This window comes from Lathyrus oleraceus, chromosome 6, assembly GCF_024323335.1.
Source record: "Lathyrus oleraceus cultivar Zhongwan6 chromosome 6, CAAS_Psat_ZW6_1.0, whole genome shotgun sequence".
Lineage (NCBI taxonomy): Eukaryota > Viridiplantae > Streptophyta > Magnoliopsida > Fabales > Fabaceae > Lathyrus > Lathyrus oleraceus.
The window spans coordinates 450,809,197-450,818,855 of NC_066584.1; the positions used below are offsets into that span (position 1 = coordinate 450,809,197).

General features: G+C 38.4%; 1 non-coding gene across 1 annotated transcript; it reads right to left on the bottom strand.

Moving 5' to 3' along the window:
- Positions 1-4,166: 4,166 nt before the first annotated feature.
- On the bottom strand, positions 4,167-4,273 carry LOC127099719 (small nucleolar RNA R71). Its single transcript, XR_007794195.1, has one exon. It is a non-coding gene; the product is annotated as a small nucleolar RNA R71 (small nucleolar RNA).
- Between the last annotated feature and the right edge of the window lie 5,386 nt (positions 4,274-9,659).

Sequence of the window (9,659 nt, forward strand, 5' to 3'; positions counted from 1 at the left end):
GATCATGTCCAGTTCTAAGCAGGATGTCTCAACATTGTTTTGAACATCATATGTCACAACATTACAGATGGATAAACTGTAACAGACTAACCAGTCTATCAGTAACAACAGCCAATAATGAATGTCACAACATTCTGTTTTGCAATCAGACTGCAGGCTATGTGTCAAGTCTGTTCTTCCCTTCATAAACAGACTAGAAACAAACTGAATTATAACAGATAAATTACAGAGTGCAGAAGGTAAAAACACCAGTAATTGTGAACCCAGTTCGGTACAACTTTACCTACTCTGGGGGCATACCAAGCCAGGAAGAAGAGCCACTATTAGCAGTATTAGTTCAGAGTTAAACTCCCCCGTTTACAACTCCTCACTTAATCCCTACCCAATGCAATTTATATCTAGGAACTCCTAGATAGAAACCTCCAGTTTCCATTCCTATCACTACAATCACCATGTAATGTTTAAACATCTTGAACATGCTTCACAGCTTCGTTCAAGAACATAATCACTCTTGCCTACGGGCTTTGAGTTACAAATAATCTCATGCGTTCAAGCACTGAGAAACACTTGGTAACCTTCCCACAGGTTGGGAGGTTTACCTCATACACACACCTCTAATTTTTACATTGTTTGAGGCTTACAAAACCTAGGTTACAATCTGCTATTTATAACCTACCACCCAACTGGATTTAGGCCTTCAGAAATCGCAGCAAATCTTTCCTTTGTTGTTACAGAGCTGGCAGAATTCTTCTGCTACAATCAAGGTCTTCAATCTTTTATTTCCTAAAAGATCTCCATATTTGGAAACTGTATATTCACCAAATATATTCACCAAATCTTCTGATTGAATCTTCTGCTAGGCTTGGACATCTTGAAAACCCTAAATCTACTTTCCAATCAAATCTTTTTATAACAGCTGTAAAGATCTCTCCTTGGAAAATAAACAAATCTGGTTGATATCCCTGATAGATTGCACCAGCTAGCCATATCTTCAATCAACCAATGATTGCCACCAATTGTGCAATCACAAAACACTAGACATTCATACTGAATGTTCTGTGTACAGGATGTCATGACATCGGGTCTGACATCTGGAAAAATCCTGCATAATCCAGTTTCCTTTTATAGCAGGTACAGCCATATCAGTTACCATGACAATGAGTATGTCAACTGAAACAATCCTGCATCATATGTCTTCCATATAAGCTCCAGCAGGTACAACCAATATCAGAAGCCTTGTCTTTGTATGTGGCATTCTGAAACAATCCTGCTTGCATATCTTCTTTAACTCCAGCAGGTACATAGGATATCTCATGTGAAGACATCACACATGACATCTTGTGAACACTCTTTGTTTTACCAAAATTGCTGCCAACACTTAGAATCAACAAACTCCCCCTTTGGCAAATTTTGGCTAAAACATATATTTGTCCTTTTTGTTCACAAGGCAAACTATCAGCAGTTAAACCACATAACAGTAGTTTAATCAGCCGCAGAAACAAAACAACAATTACCAGCTATGGCTACTAGTAATACACATGTGCACAAGGGTACTTCTCCTCCCCCTAAATCTGTGCAACAAACAACAGAATTACTAGTTATGGATGCAACTAGTAAGACACACAAATGCACAATGCACCAGGGTACTTCTTCTCCCCCTAAATCTGTGCATTCATCAAAAACAGCTACTGTAACTCCAGCACCTGTACCAGCCAGAATGCCATACTGACATCTGCATCAACACCTACACACCATATTAGACATCCTGTTTGACATCTGATAACATGAAATAATATCACATTCTAGGACTCGATTTAATTAAATTATATTATTATTCACTTCAATTTATTTCATTTTATTCGATACTACTTGGTATTTTGCTTCCTATTTATCTCAGGTAGTTTATTTGAAGCACAAGTGAAAAAGGAAGAAAAGGAGGTGCAAAAAGAAATGAAAAGAAGCAAATTCCAACAAGCCAAAGCCCAGCCCAAAAGCACAGGCGCTGCGCCTGTGACGAGCGCCACACAAGGTGTGACGAGCGTCACGCCCTGCCTACTTGTGTTACGAGCGTAACACATGGTGTGACGGACGTCACACCAGTCTCCTATATTTTTGGCTTCAGAAGCGCAACAGAGGCACATTGAAGCCTATTGTTACGCTTGACTATTGGAACGTGAGGATTTTTACACGGAAAGCTTTTGGAAACCGTTACAAAAAGTCAGTAATATAAATAGTGGCTTTTGGCAAACCCTTCAAAGCTCTCTCGGCCGTCTCTCTTCTTCGTGCTCTTTCTCTTCCAGCCGTGCAAGCATACTTTACAGCATTAATTTTTATAGTTTTTACTTTTCTTTGAAATTTCTATTTTCTTTTTCAGTCAAGCTTTCAACACTTAATTAATTTTTCACACAATAGTTTCTACACCGGAAACTATTGTGTATCTTTTACCGGATCTAACCTTACGTTAGACCCTAGGTTTTTTTTTATTCTTTCACTTTTATTTTCCTGTCCGATTGAAGAGTTCAAGAACAAATCCAACCGGTCTGTGATGGAGTGTTCAAGATTGCTATTAATTACTCAGGTTCTTTAATTATTGTTTGAATTTATATATGCCCTGTTTTATTGTTTATTTGCATTATTTGCCTGAGATGTTTCCATTTAAGCATGATGATTGTTTAGATCTGTTTAGCATGTCTGGCTAATTTATTTAGGTATCGGTATGTAAAGTAAGCGGAATGAAGGAATCAAAACTAAGTTGATTTAATTACGCTTAAAAATAAAATCAATCTTTTTTATGGTCTCAATTTACAGGTTTAATACCAAGGTTTTTGTACGAGAGTAAAAGACTAAAGAAGTTAAAATCAATAGAGCGAAAGTTTGAGTTTTTAACTGGACAGTGTAAATTGGACATTAATTCTAAATCAGGGCGAAAGCAATTTTTAGAGTTAATTAAATTCTAATCTTTTTCAAAAAGTATTTTTAAAAGTTAAATGTGAGGACGAGAGTTAAGCATTTGAAGTTAATTATATAATCTAAGTCAACAGAGCGAGAGTTTGAGACGAGGGTGTTTAAACGATTAGTATTTTCTTGAAAAGAGTTTCTATGGATTCTATTGTTTTCAAAAAGTGATTTTGGACTTAACTAATAAGTGACAGCTACGTTAATATAAAGTCATAGTCTATTCAACAGAGCGAGAGTTTGAGAAAAGATTTTTAATCAATAGTATCTACTGAAAAGATTTATTTTAAAACCAAGAAACCAACGAAGATTTGACTCCCTAATTACGACGAACTACATACCGATATCCGCTTAATTGATATTTAATTTAGATCTAGTTTTAGTTTTAACTTTTCCCCCGAAACAATCAAAATATCATCCTCCTTAGCTTTACGAAGTAACCTTAGAAAATGGTATATCGATTCATAAGTCCCTGTGGGATCGATATCTTTTAAAACTACGCGATAGAACTGTGCACTTGCAGTTAGTACCCCAATCGACTCATAAAGTCGCGATCAAGTTTTTGGCGCCGTTGCCGGGGACTTTTATTTAGTCGATATCATAACTCTTCTGTTACGCTGTAGAGACTAAGGCAATTTTTATTTTTTTTCTTTCTTTCGTTGATTTGTATGCCACACACCCGCTCACAAGGCGAGCCGTTTTACTTACGAATCAACGACATCGAACTATATCTCCGAGTCTTACGACGAATTCGGGAATATCGTGCTGCAAACAATCTCCCTCCTATCGAAATTCCTGACCTCAAAAATCTTTTTCCTTCACCAATACTCGAGATGGCAGAACCAGCTCGTGCTCTTCGAGATTACGCCGCTCCATCGCAAGATGAGCCGCATTCGAGTATTGCTCCACCCGCAATCGAAGCAAACAACTTCGAACTTAAACCTTCTCTGTTGCAGGCAGTACAACAAAATCAATTCTCTGGAAATCCTACCGAGGATCCAAACCTTCATTTATCCGTATTTGTCCAATACGCTGATACTGTTAAAGCTAATGGTGTCACTTCTGAGGCAATTCGACTTCGCCTTTTTCCTTTCTCGTTAAGAGATAAAGCTAGAAGATGGCTTCAGTCTCTTCCTTCCAACTCGGTTACCACATGGAACGAGTTAAAGAAAGTCTTCCTTGCCCGATATTTTCCTCCAAGCAAAACAGCTATGTTGAGAGCCCAGATAAATGGATTTAAACAGAAAGATAACGAGTCTCTTTTCGAAGCATGGGAAAGATACAAAGACATGATGAGACTTTGTCCACACCATGGTTTAGAGGACTGGTTAGTAATTCATACCTTCTATAATGGTCTCTTGTACAACACAAGGTTAACAATAGACGCCGCAGCAGGTGGTGCGCTTATGGATAAACCTTATGCCGATGCTTATCAACTTATCGAAAGCATGGCCCAAAATCATTATCAGTGGGGAAGCGACCGAGCAATGGTAGAGAAACCTCAAACGAAAAGTGGCATGTACGAGATAAGTAGCCTTGATCATGTTAATGCAAAAGTGGAAGCCCTTGCCCAGAAAATTGAAAGTTTGAATGTATCACCTCCAACCACCGTGGTTGCCGCAACTCAAAATTGCGAAGTCTATGGAATCCAAGGTCATACTCCTACTGATTGTCAACTCCTAACAGGAATCCAAGCAGAACAAGTGAATTATGCTCAAGGAAATCCCTACTCGCACACCTATAACTCAAATTGGAAGAATCATCCTAATTTTTCATATAAGAATAATAATGCTTTATACGCACCAGGACAAACTCCAAATCAAGCCCCAGCTATACCTCCTGGATATCAAAAGCCAACCCCATCTACACCTAACAATAATGTTCCTAGGAAATCCAACTTGGAAATAATGATGGAGAACTTCATAGCTTCTCAACAGCAAACCAATAAAGATTTCTTAAACCAGAATATACACACTAGCGAACAAATCAAACAACTAGCAAGTAAAGTAGATGCCTTGGCTACCCATAACAAAATGCTGGAAACACAAATATCATAAGTAGCTCAACAACAAGCGCCTACTGCTGCCCCAACTGGTGCATTTCCTAGACAGCCCCAACCTAACCCGAAAAGCCACACTCATGCAATCATACTAAGAAGTGGAACGGAAGTGGAAGGACCAGTAGATCCAAGAAATGAAAACCAAAACTCTAAGAAGTCAATTGAGGAAGAAAGTACACCTAAGGAAAAGGAAGAGAGTAATAAGGAAACCGTAGAAAAGAAAGAACCTTATGTACCTCCACCACCTTATAAACCACCTATCCCTTACCCTCAAAGGCTTATTAAAACCAAAGATGTGGGCCAATTTAAAAAATTTGTTGACCTACTGAAACAGTTAAACGTCACAATTCCATTTACAGAAGCTATTACGCAGATGCCCTCATATGCTAAGTTCTTAAAAGAAATTCTTTCTAATAAAAGGAAACTTGAAGATAGCGAAACGGTTACACTCACTGCTGAATGTAGCGCTATAATCCAGAATATGCCTCCTAAACTTAAAGATCCAGGTAGTTTCTCTATACCCTGTCATATAGGAAAATTTGTCATAGATAAATCCTTATGCGATTTAGGAGCCGGTATTAGTGTTATGCCCTTATCCATATGCAAGAAACTTGAAATGGGGGAATTAAGACCAACTAAAATGTCTGTGCAATTGGCAGATCGTTCTGTTAGATATCCCGTAGGAATTCTTGAAAACGTTCCCGTGCGCATAGGTCAATTCTACATCCCAACCGATTTTATAGTTATGGACATTAGAGAAGATGAAGTTACACCCATTATACTGGGAAGACCATTCTTAGCAACTGCCGGTGCGATCATAGACGTAAAACGAGGACGACTCACTTTCGAAGTAGGAGAAGAGAAAATTGAGTTCATTCTTTCCCAATTTTTGAAAGCACCTGCAATAGATGACACATGTTACTTCATGGATATCATCGAAGAATGCATAAAAGAAACAAAGTTAGAAAAGGGCAAATCGTCTGACTATCTTGTAGAAGACAAACTCAACCAATGTTTAGCAATAACACCGAATCCTACGCAATGCCTTAAGAAACCAACCCTAGACCTGAAAACACTTCCCAAAAATCTGAGATATGAATTCCTAGACTTAGAACTTGAACGACCAGTAATAGTTAATGCAGACCTAGGAAAACTCGAAACCGAAAAACTCCTGCATATCTTAAGAAAATATCCAACCGCACTAGGATACAACATCACCGATCTTAAAGGAATAAGTCCTTCTATTTGTATGCACCGCATCATGCTAGCAGAAGACTGTAAAACCTCTAGGGAACATCAGAGGAGACTGAACCCGATCCTGAGTGAGGTAGTGAAGAAGGAAGCAACCAAGTTATTAGAGGCAGGTATCATATATCCTATATCTGATAGCAAATGGGTTAGTCCTGTACACGTAGTACCGAAGAAAGGAGGTATAACAGTTATTGAAAATGAAAAAGGGGAAACTATAACCAAACGAATCGAATCGGGATGGAGAATGTGCATTGACTATAGGAAACTAAACAAAGCAACCCGAAAAGATCATTTCCCTCTACCATTCATTGACCAGATGTTGGAACGATTAGCAAAACATTCTCATTTCTACTATCTAGACGGTTACTCTGGTTTCTTTCAAATACCAATTCATCCTGATGACCAAGAAAAGACAACATTCACGTGTCCTTTTGGCACTTTCGCTTATAGACGAATGTCGTTTGGCTTGTGCAATGCTCCCGCAACCTTCCAAAGGTGCATGATGGCAATATTCGCCGATTTTCTCGAAAATATCATGGAAGTATTTATGGATGACTTTTCCGTATGCGGGCAAAGCTTTGAAGAATGTCTTGAAAACCTAGAAAAAGTTCTGGAACGATGTGTAAAAGTAAACCTAGTACTTAATTGGGAAAAATGTCACTTTATGGTACAAGAAGGAATTGTTCTAGGACATATCATCTCAAATAGAGGAATTGAAGTAGACAAAGCCAAAATAGAGGTAATCGAAAACCTTCAACCTCCGAAAACTGTGAGAGAAGTACGAAGCTTCTTAGGACATGCCGGTTTTTACCGACGATTCATTAAAGACTTCTCTAAAATAACTAAACCTTTGACCGGACTATTGATGAAAGATGCTGAATTCATCTTCGACAACAAATGTTTAGAAGCATTCCAGACGCTTAAACAAGCATTGATCTCCGCGCCCATAATGCAGACACCAGATTGGAATGAACCATTCGAAATAATGTGTGATGCTAGTGATTACGCCGTGGGTGCCGTTTTAGGACAACGAAAGGATAAAAAGCTTCACGTCATATATTACGCAAGTAGAACTCTAGATGAAGCACAAATGAATTACGCCACAACCGAGAAAGAATTATTAGCAGTAGTGTTTGCATTAGATAAATTTCGTTCTTACTTGGTCGGAGCCAAAATAATCATTTACACCGACCACACTGCTATCAAGTACCTCTTAACAAAAAAGGATGTTAAACCTAGACTCCTAAGGTGGATCCTGTTGCTACAAGAGTTCGATTTGGAAATCAAAGATAAAAAAGGAACTGAAAACGTAGTAGCAGATCACCTCTCTAGACTTGAAAACCTGGAACCGGAAACAACATCGATCAACGATGATTTCTCGTACGATAAACTTATAGCTACTTTGGAAGAAAATAAAGCTGATAAACAGATAGAAACCACCTTAGCTATATGTGTTACACCATGGTACGCTGATCTCGTAAATTATTTAGCTACCAGAATAGTTCCACCTACTTTATCCTACCAGCAAAAGAAACGATTCTTCTATGACATAAAACATTATTACTGGGATGACCCTTTACTTTTCAAAAGAGGCCCCGACGGTATTTTCCGTTGGTGTATACCTGAAGAAGAGATAGAAAATATAATCCAACACTGTCGCTCCGCTCCTTATGGTGGACATGCAAGTACATCCAAAACCTGCTCCAAAATCCTACAAGCCGGTTTTTATTGGCCAACTATATGGAAGGATGTGCATGCGGCTATCAAGAAATGTGATAGATGTCAACGCACAGAAAACATATCTAGACGTGACGAGATGCCACAAAAGGGTATTTTGGAAGTAGAGATTTTCGAAGTGTGGGGAATAGACTTCATGGGACCTTTTCCATCTTCTTTCGGTAACAAGTACATACTCGTAGCAGTTGACTACGTATCAAAATGGATTGAAGCTATAGCTTCTCCAACAAACGACACACGAGTAGTAACTAGACTCTTTAAGAATATAATATTTCCAAGATTTGGTGTCCCGAGAATAGTAGTCAGTGATGGTGGATCGCATTTCATATCCAAGGTACTCGAAAAACTACTGTTCAAGTACGGCGTAAGGCATAGAGTAGCGACACCTTACCACCCTCAAACCAGTGGGCAAGTGGAAGTGTCTAACAGAGAAATCAAACAAATATTGGAAAAAACAATCACCACCTCAAGGAAAGACTGGTCATTGAAATTACCAGAAGCTTTATGGGCGTATCGAACTGCTTACAAAACTCTCATAGGGACAACCCCATTTAAGCTTATTTATGGAAAATCCTACCACCTCCCGGTAGAATTGGAACATAAAGCCTACTGGGCTATTAAAAATCTAAATTTAAACTATAAGGCCGCCGGTGAAAAGCGAATCCTTGATATAAACGAATTAGAGGAACTCAGACGAGACGCTTACGAGAATGCCAGAATCTACAAAGAAAGAACAAAACAATGGCATGACAAGCGCATATCAAGGAAAATCTTCAAACAAGGCGATACAGTCCTGTTATTCAACTCTAGGCTAAAGTTATTTCCGGGAAAACTACGATCTAGATGGTCAGGTCCATTTCAAATTACCAATGTTTTTCCCAGTGGAGCGGTGGAAATTAAAGGAAAATCCATTGAACCGTTTATCGTAAACGGGCAGCGTCTAAAACATTATCATCATACAGAGAACATTGAAGATTCACAAGTCCTGCATTTAGACGTAGTGCCCCCAAATTTTACAGATTATATTTGATAGTTTATTGTCGAGCTTGCGACATTAAACAAAGCGCTTAGTGGGAGACAACCCACAAATATTTATATTTTCATTTCTTACTTAATTATTCTTTTAAAATTTTATTTAGTATTCATTCTTAATCTACTTTAATTTTTCTTCTAATATTCTTTCGGCATTTGGCCAAATCCTGACTAAAACTCTTGTTTTTCCTTTCTCTAGCTAACACTAACCTGATGGGACAAATTGATCGTATGGGTATCAAATTCAGAGGGAAAGCTCAGAAACAAAGGTTTGAGGAACTAGCAGAAAGAGAGATGCTACCTAGTTTGTATGCTGATGATTGGGCAATGACTGCCCTTGGACTAAGAGAGAGTGTCTTGTATTTGTTGAGTCAAATAGGGTGGGAAACCACTCCTATCCGTAGACAATTCGTCACTTACCGGAGACTGACTCTAGAATTCCTTAGTTCACTGATCTATCTACCCAGCCATGGAAAAGGAATAAGCAGAGGTTTCATTCAGTTCAGAATGTTCAACATGGAGTATCAATTTAACATCCAAGACTTTACCAACCTTTTAGGTTTTCCTACCTCCTTTGATACATTCACAGTGAGCCAAGAAGAACTTTTTGAATATAGAGAACTTG